The sequence below is a fragment of the Muntiacus reevesi genome, chromosome 9, assembly GCF_963930625.1.
Source record: "Muntiacus reevesi chromosome 9, mMunRee1.1, whole genome shotgun sequence".
Classification (NCBI taxonomy): Eukaryota; Metazoa; Chordata; class Mammalia; order Artiodactyla; family Cervidae; genus Muntiacus; species Muntiacus reevesi.
In genome coordinates, this window is record NC_089257.1 from 39685823 (window position 1) to 39698843 (window position 13021).

Here is a 13021-nt window from a genome sequence, read left to right on the forward strand (position 1 = left end):
AAAGTGGGATGATACCAGCGAGGCCTGGGGTCTTCTGGAGAGAATGTGACATGGCAGGTGGAGGATCCCGAGCTGGAGAATATCACTGTCAATCATCCTCATCTCTGTGGGGCAGATGGGGACTAGACCAGAGATGGGATGGGCTGGGAAGTCAGATCAGACAGAACCTGAAGACTGGTCTGGTCATCATCAGGGCAAGGAGACGGGCAGGGAGAAGGGTTCAGGGCTGCTGACAGGGAACGACGTCAGCTAAGCCACTCTGTGGCCACACTGTGGTTCCCTCAGATGGGCAACATCTCTTCTCCAAGACGCACACCAGTGAAACACCTGGTGCAATGGTGGTTGGGTGACAAGGACATTTTCAGGCACTTGTGGCAGCAGTAAAACAGCTTCAACCCATCTGAACAGCATTTGGCATGATGTCTCAAACTGCCACACCATTTAACCCATTAACTTCGCCTTAAGAAATTCAAAGAAATTTCTTTTTAAAAAATATCAAAAAAGCTTCATGCATACAGATACTCATTTAAATGTTATTTATAACTAAAGAAGCGAAGAGTCTGGCAACCTCTCAAAGTTAAACATAGCAATACCATATGACACAGCAATTCCATTCTTAGATAATACTCCTAAAGAATAAAAACCGGGCCTAACCACACACTTGTACACCAATGATCATTAGCAGCATTAATCACAAATAGCTAAAAGGTGGTAACAGCCCAAGTGGCCATCAACAGAAGAGTGGATAGACAAAATGGGGTCTATCCCTCCAATGAAATGTTACTCAATCACAAGAATAATGAAGTTCTGATACATGCCAAAACATGCAGGCACTTTGGAAACATGCTAAGTAAAACAAGTCAGACACAAAAAGATAAACATTGCACTGATACATGAGTCTATTTCTATAAAATATCTAGAATAGACAAATTCATAGACAGAAAATAGAACAGAGGTAACCAGTGGTAGAGAGGAGAAAATGGGTTATTGCTTCTGTTTGGGATGATCAAAAATTTTGGAAATAGCACACTTAACAATGGCTAAAATGGTGAGTTTTATGCTACATATACTTTCCCAAAAAAGCAAAAAAAAAAAAAAAAAAGCAAACAAAAACAAGCAAAGAAATGAAAAGAACCATAAATGACCAACAACAGAAGGATGCCTCAATAAATTGTGGCACCCACTCAAGGGGCTAGACAGGCAGTGAGTCAACTGAAGCTTGAGATACAACATCAAGTGTCAAAAGCAGGGTGCAAAATTGGAGGCACGGTACTGCTGGTACCATATGTAAAGTCAAGCAAGCAAATCAATCAAAAGGTCAGAAGGAAATGTATGAGAATATTCACGCCAGTGATGTCTTGGTAGTAGGATTATAAATGGGTGTTCTTCATTTTGCCCACTTTTCTGCACTCAAACTTTCCTTAGTGAACATATATAAGAGGCAAACCTCAGCGACACTGTGGGCTCCACTCCAGAACGACACACCAAAGTGAGTCACACACATTCTCTGGTTTCCCGGTGCATTTAAACACTGTGCATCTACTTACTACTTGGTGTGCAATAGCATTACGTCTAAAAACCCAACGATGACAGGAACATCCAAGACCACAGATCACCATAACAAATAACAATGAAAAAATTCAAAATACTGCCAGAAGCACCAAAATGTGACACAGAGACACAAAGTGAGCAAAGGCTGTTGGAAAATGGTGCTGACAGACTGGCTTGATGCAGGGGTGTCATAAACCCTCAATTTGCAAAAAGCAAAACAAAAAATTATCTGCAACATGCAATAAAGCAAATCACAATAAAAAAAGGTATGCCCATACCTTAAAAGATTATTTATTACCATGATTAATCACAGAGACTAGCAATTCCATGCTCCAAAAAGAAATTCAAAATTTTGCATACTTTCTGGGTGGTTTATTGTTCAATAGCTACATAGCATTTCCCCTTGATCCCAAGAATAAAAGACTTGAATTTTATTTGTTGAAAATATTATTTTTTCCTTTTCATTGTCTTAAAAATGATGGTAAAACACACATAATATAGAATTTACCCTCTTAACTATTTTTAAGTATACAGTTTGGTAATGTCAGTAAGTATATTCACATTTATCTGCAGCTCATCTCCAGAACTTTCATATCTTGCAAAACTGTAAAATTCTTTAAAAGGCTTCTGTATTTATTATTACAATTTGATCTGTACCTATAAAGGTAAATAGATTATACTTAGCCTTTTTTGTATTGTTATTTTCCTTACTTGAGTTTGCTCTGTTTTTTGTTTCCAAGCAAGTGTCTTCTGAAAACTTCACAGACTGTTAGCTGGTTGAGGGACAACAGTGGAAGAAGGGTGGGCGTGAAGGAGCTGGGACAGGGAGTAGGGAGGACACAGCTACATCTGCCACAACCTCCACTCCACATGGGGCTTCTCTGACTTCAAGCAGCCCTTCTGAGAAATGGCCTCTCTTGACTCCCCAAAGTCCTCAGGGGTAGAAGGCAGAGATGCCCCAAGAATCCATGAATATAGTTTCCTACCTTCAACCCTCCGTCACCATCTTGCAAGAATGTCTGAAGCGGCCCAAGGTGAGCTTGTTACTGTCACAGAACACCAGAGCAGCCCCATCGCTGGGGAAACCAAAGCCCAGAAAGGAAAGAAACTAGCTGTGATGAGAACCCAGACCCCCTGACTCCTAACCCAAGTCCTACCCAAGATGTCCACTGACATCTGAACACTGCAGAAATGCAGCTACTTAGCTCAGTGAGGGCCAATAATTCAAAAGGTTCTGATTTGTGTATCGAGGGTGCAAAAGGATAAGTGAGAGTTAGGGTAAAGCCAAACCCATGGGAGCCCACTAGCAGCACTTCTCCAAGGCAGGAATCTGAATGTTTGTGCTGAAGGGACCTCTGAGAGAGACTCCACCAGAGTTCAAGAGGCTGATGGCTCTGAATGTGCCTGCCTGAGTATTTCTAGGCACATCAACTGAACAGCGAAAAGAGAGACCAAGAAGTGTGAGCCCAGCTCTGGCACCAAATCCTTGCACACTTGTGCAGCACAGAAACACCACCACTCACTCGAGTCCATGGCATCGGCAATGAGAAAGGGGAACCCTCCAACTTAGGACAGGAGAGCTCTGAGGAAGAACTTAACCTCAAACCACTCCAAGTTCTGCCCCAGGATACTGGGGCAGGGATATAGCATCAGACAGAACCTGCATGAGGTGATGAGAGTAGGAGGGACACAGAGGCAAAGTTCTATTAGGGTTCTAGTTTCTCCATTCTCCCTGCAAGCTAGTGCAGCTACAGGTCAGCAGGGTCAAATCCCACAATGTTTCAACAAAGTTATCAGATGAGTCTGTCAAGTCAGGAAGGTCCCAGCAACCAACAGTTCGCAGAGTCCCCTGAGACTGTATGAGGAGGCCTCCAGCTGAGTGAAGTAAAGTACAGGCGGGAAGATTCCGCTTTAGCCTCAAGAGCCTGATGCCTCAGTGTGGAAAGCGCTCCAGGGGCCACACAGCGTGTCAGGACAGATTGCACCTCCATCCTCTGTCACTTACTATCTTGATGATCTTGAGCAAGCCACTCAAACTCTTCTTTCCTTTCGTCAGATACACTGGGTACCTACTAGGTACCAGTCACTGGACTAGCTCTTACGCTAAAATGTTGGAAAAACACAGACCTGGTCTCTGTCCTCAGGAAACCTACAGCTAAGGGAGACTGGCATTTAATGGCCATACTACTCAAAGCAATCTACAGATGTAATGAGATCCCTATCAAATTACCCATGACATTTTTCACAGAACTAGAAGAAATGATCCTAATATTTACATGGAACCATAAAAGACCCAGAATTGCCAAAGCAATCCTGAGGAAAAAGAACAAAGCAGGAGACATAATGCTCTCAGACTTTAGGCAATACCATAAAGCTACAGTAATGAAAACAGTGTGCTATTACCACAAAAACAGAAATATACAGATCAATGGAACAGAACAGGGAGCCCAGAAAAAACCCACATATCAACGGTCAATTAATCTTCAACAAAGGAGGCAATAATGTAAAATGGAAAAAAGACAGTCTCTTCAGCAAGTGGTGCTGGGAAACCTGGACAGCTGTATGTAAATCAATGAAGTTAGAACACACCCTCACACCATGCACAAAAATACTCAAAACAGCTTACAGACTTAAACATAAGATATGACACCATAAAATTCCTAGCAGATATCATAGGCAAATATTCTTTGACATAAATCATAACAATGTTTTCATAGGTCACTCTCCCAAGGCAATAGAAATAAAAACAAACAAACAAAAAAAATGTGACCTAAACTTATAAGCTTTTGCATAGCAAAGGAAACCATTAAAAAAAAAGACAACCTATGGAATGGGAAAAAATATTTGCAAATGATGCAACCAACAGGGCTTGATTTCCAAAAAATACAAACAGCTCATACAACTCAAGAACAAAAAACCAAACAGTCTAATGGAAAAATGGGCAGAAGACCTTAACAGACATTTCTCCAAAGAAGATATACAGATGACCAATAGGCACATGAAAAGGTACTCAACACTGCTAATTATTAGGGAAATGCAAATCAAAACTATAATGAGGTATCACTTCACATCAGTCAGAATGGCCATCATCAAAAAAATCTACAAACAGTAAAAGCTGGACAGAGTGTGGAGAGAAGGGTAAGAATTACTGTTGGTAAGAATATAAATTGGTGCAATCACTAAGGAAAACAGTATGGAGGCTCCTCAAAAACTAAAAATAGAGATGCCATGTGATCCAGCAATCTCACTCCTGAGCATATACCAGACAAAACTACAATTCAAAAAGACACATGCAACCCTATGTCCATAGCAGCACTATTTACAATAGCCCAGACGTAGCAACAACCTTAATATCCATCAACAGATGGATGGATAAAGAAGATGTGGTATACATACACAATGGAATATTACTCGGCCATCAAAAAGAACAAAACAATGCCATTCACAGCAATCTCCAGGACAGACCTAGAGATTACCATCCTAGGTGAAGTAAGGCAGAAAAAGAAAGACAAATACCATATAACAAAACTTATATGTGGAATCTAAAATACGATACAAATCAATGTATCTACAAAACAAAAACAAACTCACAGACAGAGAGAAGAGACTTATGGTTGCCAAGGGGTAGGGAGGATACAGGAGGGAAGGAATGGGAATTTGGTATTATCAGAGTCAAGCTATTATATATAGGATGACAAAACAACAAAGCTCTACTGTATAGCACAGGGGACTACTATATTCAACATCCCGTGACAAACCACAATGGAAAAAATATGAAAAAGAATATATATATATAACTGAGTCACTGTGTTGTACAGAAGAAATTAACACAACACTGTAAGTCAACTATACGGCAATAAAAATTTTTTTAAATGTACATAAAATGAGAACTAATTACTTAGAAGGCTAAAATAAGAATTAGTTATTTTAAAGGCGTTCAAAAGGCTATCAAAGAACACTGCAGTGAAGGGGTTCCTAACTAAGCCGAGGTCATCTGAGGAGGCTTCCTCAGAGGAGTGGCGTTTCAGGCTGAGAGGTGAGGCATGAGTAGAAGTCAGTGAGATGAAGAGAGGCAGAAGTGACGGGAGGAGGCCAGGGGCAGGAAGAACCTGATGCACTTGAGAAACTGAAAGAAATCTGTAAGAAAGAGGAAAAGAGTAAGTCCTTATGGCCAAAATGGAGGATTCTGGACTTTAAATGAGAAGTCATCTAAAGGCTTTATTTTAGACTCGTATTATTTAAAAGATTACTCAGTCTTCCATGTGAAAAATGGATTGGAGATGAGGCCAAAATGGATTCAGTGAGACCAGCTAAGAGACAGTTACAATATTTTAAATGCAACGGATGATGGGGGCCTATGCTCAGGTGATATGCTATGCTAAGCAGCTTCAGTCACGTCCGACTCTGTGTGACCCCATGGACAGCAGCCCACCAAGGCTCCTCTGTCCACGGGATTCTCTAGGCAAGAATACTGGAGTGGGTTGCCATTTCCTTCTCCCATGCTCAGGTGATAACTTGGGCTAATTTGATGGCAATAAAAATTGGGAGAAGTGGACTGATTGTTGATACCAAAGAGAAAGCTGACTAGGAAAGGCCTGGAGTTCAGAACAGAGTTCTGGATTAAGATCTGGAAGTCATGGAAAAAGAGAGGAAATAACTAGTGAAGAACAGAGAAGATGGTTTTACCTTCAGCTCATAGGAACAGTAACATTTAACAGGAAGGAAAATTAGCAGAGAAGACAGAAAATAACAGAGAGAAAGAAAACCTGGACAGGGTAATGTCACAAAAGCCACTGTGGGGAGGCGGGGGTGGGGTGGGGGGGAACCCTTTGTAAGAAGAAAGAAGTGCTGAGTCAACTGTGCTGTTGACTGCTGAGATTATAATCAATCCCCCAGAATAAGTGACATAGAGTCCCTGGTGATCTGAGTAAGAGTCACTTCAGAAGAAGGGTATGACTTGAGGTCAATTAGAATGGATCAGGAAGTAGGTGAAAGGTGATCAAAAAGGAAACAGAAACTATCCACAAATTTAGCTGTCAATGACAGGAAATGGCTTAGTAGCTAGAGAAAGTGTGTCAAAGAAAGGACATTTTTTTTCAAAAAGAATATTTAAATGATTAATAGGCAAGAACCCAGTAGAGGAAGAAGTTGAAGTCATAGGTGAGAAAGGAAGTCAATGGTACACCAGGTCCCTGAGGAGGCAGGAGGTGTGGAATCTAGAACACAGGTAGAACTGGTCTCTGAGGGGAGAAAGGACACTTACTCCACTGTTACTGGAGGGAAGGAGGAGAAGATAGGTGCAGACAGAAGTAGGTCTGTAGGTACGGTGTCAGGAATTGGGAGGGATTCCTGTTTGCTTTCTAGTTTCTCATGAAAATAGGAGGCAAGATCGTCTGCTGAGAATGAAGGGCAGAGGGAAGGGGTGTTAAGAGGTTTACGAGTGGAGGTTTGAAACAGAGGTTACTCAGAGTGGGAGAGGGTGCGCTCCAGATGAAGAGAGTCAGATTTCTCCTTTTGCACAGAAGCTTTTCTGTAGTAGTGGCTCAGGATACAGGCGTTCTAACCCACACCATTGACCATCACAGGAAACGTGTGTCATGACGCCTCGAGGGCTCTTCTGGTCCATCCCTCCAACTAGTGAGGAGACTAATGGCCAGGGAGGAGAGCCTCACTCGAGGCCAGACAGTTGGTGGCAGGGCTCAGCTGGCTCCCTGTCAGTTCAAGCTGGCTTCAGAAATACTTTCTGAAAAAGTGAATAAAATACCCATTTCCAGGGTTATAGTGGAGGAGATTCCATACCACAGAGTGGTTGAAGGTGATTTAAGACAAAAGATGGCATCAAGAGGGAACTGGCAATCATGGTCAATGATTTGTCTGTCTTGCTTTATGTGTTGAGTTATGTCTACAAGGGCCCTGTGCTCCAGGTGATTAGGTATAAAATATGTAGCACAGCAGGACTATACAGTAGGTAACAGTAGTTGCTATCATCATCACCATCTGAGTGTCTGCCATAGGCCAGGCTACTCTGCAAAGTGCTTGACATTAACCCATTTGCTCCTTACCACAATTCTATAAGGCTGTCAATATTATTACAGCTAAGAAAAGAAGATCAGAAAGGTAAAGCAACTTGTTCAAGAGTATACAGATAATTAAAAGTGGAGGAGAATCTGAAACAAGGTCTGACTCTGACCCCCCAGCTCTTTTTACACTACTACTTCAAGTCAGATGAATGGGTAGCCAGCCCTGTCCTCATATTATCTGGGGCTACTGAGGCTCCAGGAAGTAGGAAGTCTGAGGCACAGCAATTTGCTCAGGAGACAGAAAATGCGAGCTGGGACACCAGGCCTAATGCAACACAATGTGTTGCTACCCTGCCTGCCAATCAATCCCACAGAGGAGGAAGTCCCAGAAATAAGCCTATTTCCCAACGCTCCACTGCCCCACCCCTCCATGACTTTCGGGTGTGAGTGGAAACTAAACTGACTGTCACAAGCTTATGACCTCACAGTAACCAGCTGGAAAACACAGACTTCATCCAAGAGTCCCTTGAATCAACTGACTCAACAAAACAGTTACAAATTTCTCCAAGTGAGGCAAAACAAAGAGCTACTCTACACTAACTAAAAAGAGTAGCGTAGAGTAGTGTAAAAGGAGTTAAGAATACTTAATACAACTATAAAACATCATAGTTTTATTTCTAGGAATTGTGAAATTAATTAATCACAGATTTTTTTTTTTTTAGGTCAAACCACTCCCAGAGGGGGACCAAGAGATGAATCAGACCTAGTTCCTGACTGGTACAGCTCCAAAATCAACTATGACTCTTTGGGATAGAAGCTGTGATCACCAAATATACAAAAGACTATGAAAAAATAAACAGAACTGAAAATGTGATACAAAGTGAAATATTATGTAGCCTTAAAAAGGAATGAAATTCTGACATGCCACAACAAATGTAAACCTTGAGGATATTATGCTAACTGAAATAAGCCAGTCACAAAAGACAAATATTGCATATGAGTTCACTTATGTCAGGCATCTAAAGTGGTCAAATTCATAGAGACAGAATGATTGTTGCCAGGGGCTGGGGAGAGCGGAGATTAGGGAATTATTGTTTAATGAGTATAAAGCTTCAGTTTTGCAAAATGAAGAGCTCTACAGATGGATAGTGACAGCTGAAGAACAATGTAAATGTATTAACGCTACTGAACTGTACACTTCAAAATGGTTAAGATGGTATGTGTATTTTTAGCAGTTTTTTAAAAATAAAACTAGGGCTGCTACTGAAAGTGAGCAATGAAGCTAGTAAAGGCTGCACTTGGTCACATTCTGTGCACTGTAGACTACTGATAAATAACTGTTGCTTGAATAAATAAATGAATGAGTTGGCTAATGAATGAGTAGAAAGCTGCTGTCTATTGACTTCCTCAAATTACCCTCCCCAAAGCACTGATCAGACTCTGGCTTCAAGACCACAGATATTCTTTTTAACTTCTTTATTTATGCTTTAAATTTTTTGGCTGTGCTGGATCTTTGTTGCTACACATGGGCTTTCTCCAGTTGTGGCAAGCGGGGGCTACTCTACAGTGGCAGTTCTTGGACTTCTCATCTCATTGCGGTGGCTTATCTTCTTGCAGAGCACAGGCTCTAGGTGTCCATGGGCTCAGTAGTTGTTGTACAGGGGCTTAGTTGCCCTGTGGAATATGGAATCTTCCTGGACCAGAGATCAAATCTGTATCCTCTGCAAAGGCAGGTGGATTTTTAACCACTCCACCACCAGAGTAACCCCAGGAATATTCTTGAAATTCAGGCTGTCATGATTCAGGGGCCTACGTGTTTCTGAGCAGACCAAGGCCCATCTGACCAAAGTGGGCAGAAATAACAACAGCTTTGAAATTCTCAGGGTTGGAGAGAATTCTAAGGTAGGTCCCTTTAATCTCATGTTGGAGTCTCCTCTCCCATATTCCTATCTGATCTAATCTGCTGGCATCCTGAGCCCTAGCAGAAGACCTGTTACTAAATCTCATCAATATTTACCAAAAGAACTGGAAAACAGTTAAAAACAGAAAAATGAATTAAATGAATTAACTCCTGGTGACTCACCCGGTACTATCACAGGCCATCCTAGTATTCCTATGACCCCCAGGATGGGACCCTGGGGAAAAAGCAAACTGCTATTTCAGTAAGGTCACATTCTGTTGGACGGGAATTTTCAGAGTGACTCCTCTGAAAGAGACAGTTGGTTACAGTGGCTCCTCTCAAAGGGAAAGCCTTTCTCAATGTCAATTACTTAGGGGAGAGGTAGCTATCAGGTAAGATAATAGGATTCAGAAGACTAGTCTGTGGTATAAAGGAGGGGCAGCATTAAATTTATCAAGAACACAGGCTCTGGGTGTTGGCATCTGGAGGACAGTCACTGTTCAGGTGTGGATTCCAGGTTGTGGGTGCTAAGATGACACCCAGTACACTGACACAGGCTGAGTTGGATGAGGCAGGGCCTAAAAGCCCTCGAGAGCAGGCCACCTGGTACTTCAGATCAACCTCATTCAGATGCTCACACTTTATTTTCCTGCTCTCATCCTCAACTCTTTAATAAAGTCCAATGTGATTGTTTGATTCTTACATTCTGTGCTAAGAGGTACAGTGAGGTATGTGGTTTACCCTTGGGACAGATTGTTATCATGGAGTGGTGGGGGTAACTAGTGACATTCCATGAAAGGAAGGAGAATATAAGGGGTCAAGAGCTAGTGTGTGAGGCACTCTCCACCCCTAACGAGAAATTCTCCCACCAGGTCTCCTGGTGAAGCTGGAATTTACTATTATTAGGGAATTATCTTATGAAGGATTATCATTTACAATCACTAGAGTACCCAATAATCCTTCCCAAGAACATGGGAAGAGGCCCAGGCCAAATCCCATCTTGCAGAGGCCAATGTAATAACTCCATCTCCCAGAGGAGATGCTAACTTGGTGATCAATTCTGAGCTTAGCTCCACCTGGACAGAAAAGGGATTCTGCAGATTAGTCATTGGGACCCACCTGGGAGGGAATAAAGGCTATATTTAAATTGGCAGCTGATAATAACCTTGAGATAAAGTTGGCAACTACTTGGGAAAATCAGAGAATTGGTCCTGTAAAAATAGAAAAAGAAGAAGAAATCACTAGAGGGTAAAGGACAGGATTCCAGTAAGAGACTCTCTGAAAAGCTGGCTGTGCCACCGAAGGAAACAGTTTTCGTGAATAGCTGCTGCTGAAAGTAAAGTGAGTAATTAGACAATCTAGGGTCTGGAAATTTCTTCAGGGAGTGAACTAGTTGAATGAACAGCTGAAGACACAACTAAGTAAGAGAAAGTGAGATACTGCTAAAACATGAGACAGCTGTTCAGAAAAGAATCTAATAAGCTGTCTAAAATCCAATACACTTTGTTTTCTATTTAATCCATTATAGGAAAGATAAAGAGTCCCATGATACTGACACACAAAGTCCCAGACCCAAAACTGTACTTGGTTGACATTACGCAAGGTGATAGGGCTTCCCAGGTGGTACAGTGGTAAAGAATCTGCCTGACAATGCAGGAGACGCAAGAGACGCAGATTCAATTCCTGGGTCAGGAAGAACCCTTTGAGTAGGAATGGCAACTCACTTCAGTATTCTTGTCTGGAAAATTTCACAGACAGAGAAGCCTGGCAGAGTATGGTCCATGGGGTCACAAAGAACTGGATATGACTGAGTGACTAGAGCACACACCCAAGGTGATAGCTGAATCTTCTGTTTAACTTGAATTGCCCTAAGCCTACCAGCCCAAGGCACAAATGAGATCATAGCAGCTGTGACATACAAATTTGCACAGCCAAGAGGTCGCACCTGCAAAACTGCCACAAGCTCAGCAAGAGGTCCTGAAGTGCCTCACATGAAGTCAGTGCCAAGCCTTTCTTGTTCTTTTCAGTTGGTCTCCATTGATATCTCCTGCCTAAAAGCTAGGACTTGTATGTGGAGGCACCAGGAGAACCCACTTCCCTGATGTTCTAGGACTTCTCTCCAACTTGCCAAACTTCGACCTAGAAAGAACTTCGGAATACCCTTCAGCCCCCACACACCAGAGTCACAATTATTTCAGCACAGAACTGGAGAAATGTCTATTAAACTTGGAAATATTTTTTTGGTGGGGCGGGGTCTAATGGAATGATAACAAGATGGGGAGCACTTCTGTGTTGTTCACACAATTTCAAAAAGAACTCATTATTTTTACAAACAACAAACATATTTCCATTGCGGAAAAAAAAAGAGTAAGGATATTGAGTTGGGTTTCTTAGACTTTACCTATATTTTAAGCTTGAAGAATCTTTGCATGGTCTCCACCTAGTCCTCTCGCAGCATTTCCTATCTCAGTGAAGTATCCAAGGAGTTGCTTGAGTCAGAAATGTCAGCTTTGGTACCCACTTTTCTTTTCTTCCTGTTTTTTCCTTCAGTCCCCAGGGTCAATCTATATCCAAGTACTGTCAAACTTACCTCCAAAATACCTCTCAGTCCACTTCTCTTCCTTTTCACCATCTCTACGCTAATCCAAGCTGCCTTCATCTTGTGCAAACTATTGCAACTGTCTCTTTAAATAGTCATAGTGGGTCACACTGATCTGTGGACCCCTCTCCGATCTGTTCTCTACCCAAGCAGCCAGAATGATCTTTTCCAAGTACAAATATGATGTTACCATTTTCTATATTAGCCCCTTAGTATTCTTAGTATAAAAATCACAATCTTTCATTTGGCCTATACGGGTTTTTCTCATCTAGCCTTTATTTCTCTAGACACTTCCACTATAATTCAGCCCCACAACCACATTAGCCTTAGTTCCTCAAAATTCTCACCTTTTCTCCCACTACAGACCTCTTACACATGCTATTTCCTCTACCTGGTACACACTTCACTTTTCACTTCATCTGGTTAACTCCCACTCATTGTTCAGGTCAGCTCAAAAGTCACATCAGGGAAGCCACTGTTGAGCCCCAAGACTAGATCAAATGCTGTTAACTGTATTTGTTCATAGTATCATGAACCTCCCTTGATAATATTTATTAGTTATAATTTCTAATAATATAACTTTGTTATATATTATTATGAATAATATAATGTATCATATATAATTTATTGGTGTTTTAAATTATTTTAATACCCATTACTTTAATACCCAATGGACAGTAAACTCCATTTGGGCAATAATCATGTTTATTTTTGTGCACCTTTCTAATCTAAGCACATTAGATGTGCTTAGGGACACAGGAGACATTAAATAAGTATCTGTTGAGTGACTCTCAACTTCTTGTAGGGTAAAGTGACTTTTACCTTATGGCTTAGAGTTAAAAATTCCAGGGTACCTCTGAGATCTAGCTTTCCAAATTTTAAAGAGGGAATCTCCATATATACCACTCACATCTTGAAGGATTTTGTATGGCTTATCTCTTCCATCAAACA

The 13021-nt window shown here is 41.5% G+C and overlaps 1 protein-coding gene across 1 annotated transcript in view; it reads right to left on the reverse strand.

The window, feature by feature from the left end:
- RNF121 (ring finger protein 121) overlaps positions 1 to 13021 on the reverse strand; it is a 75290-nt gene that overhangs the window by 2506 nt on the left and 59763 nt on the right. The gene's annotated exons all lie outside the window — the stretch shown is intronic.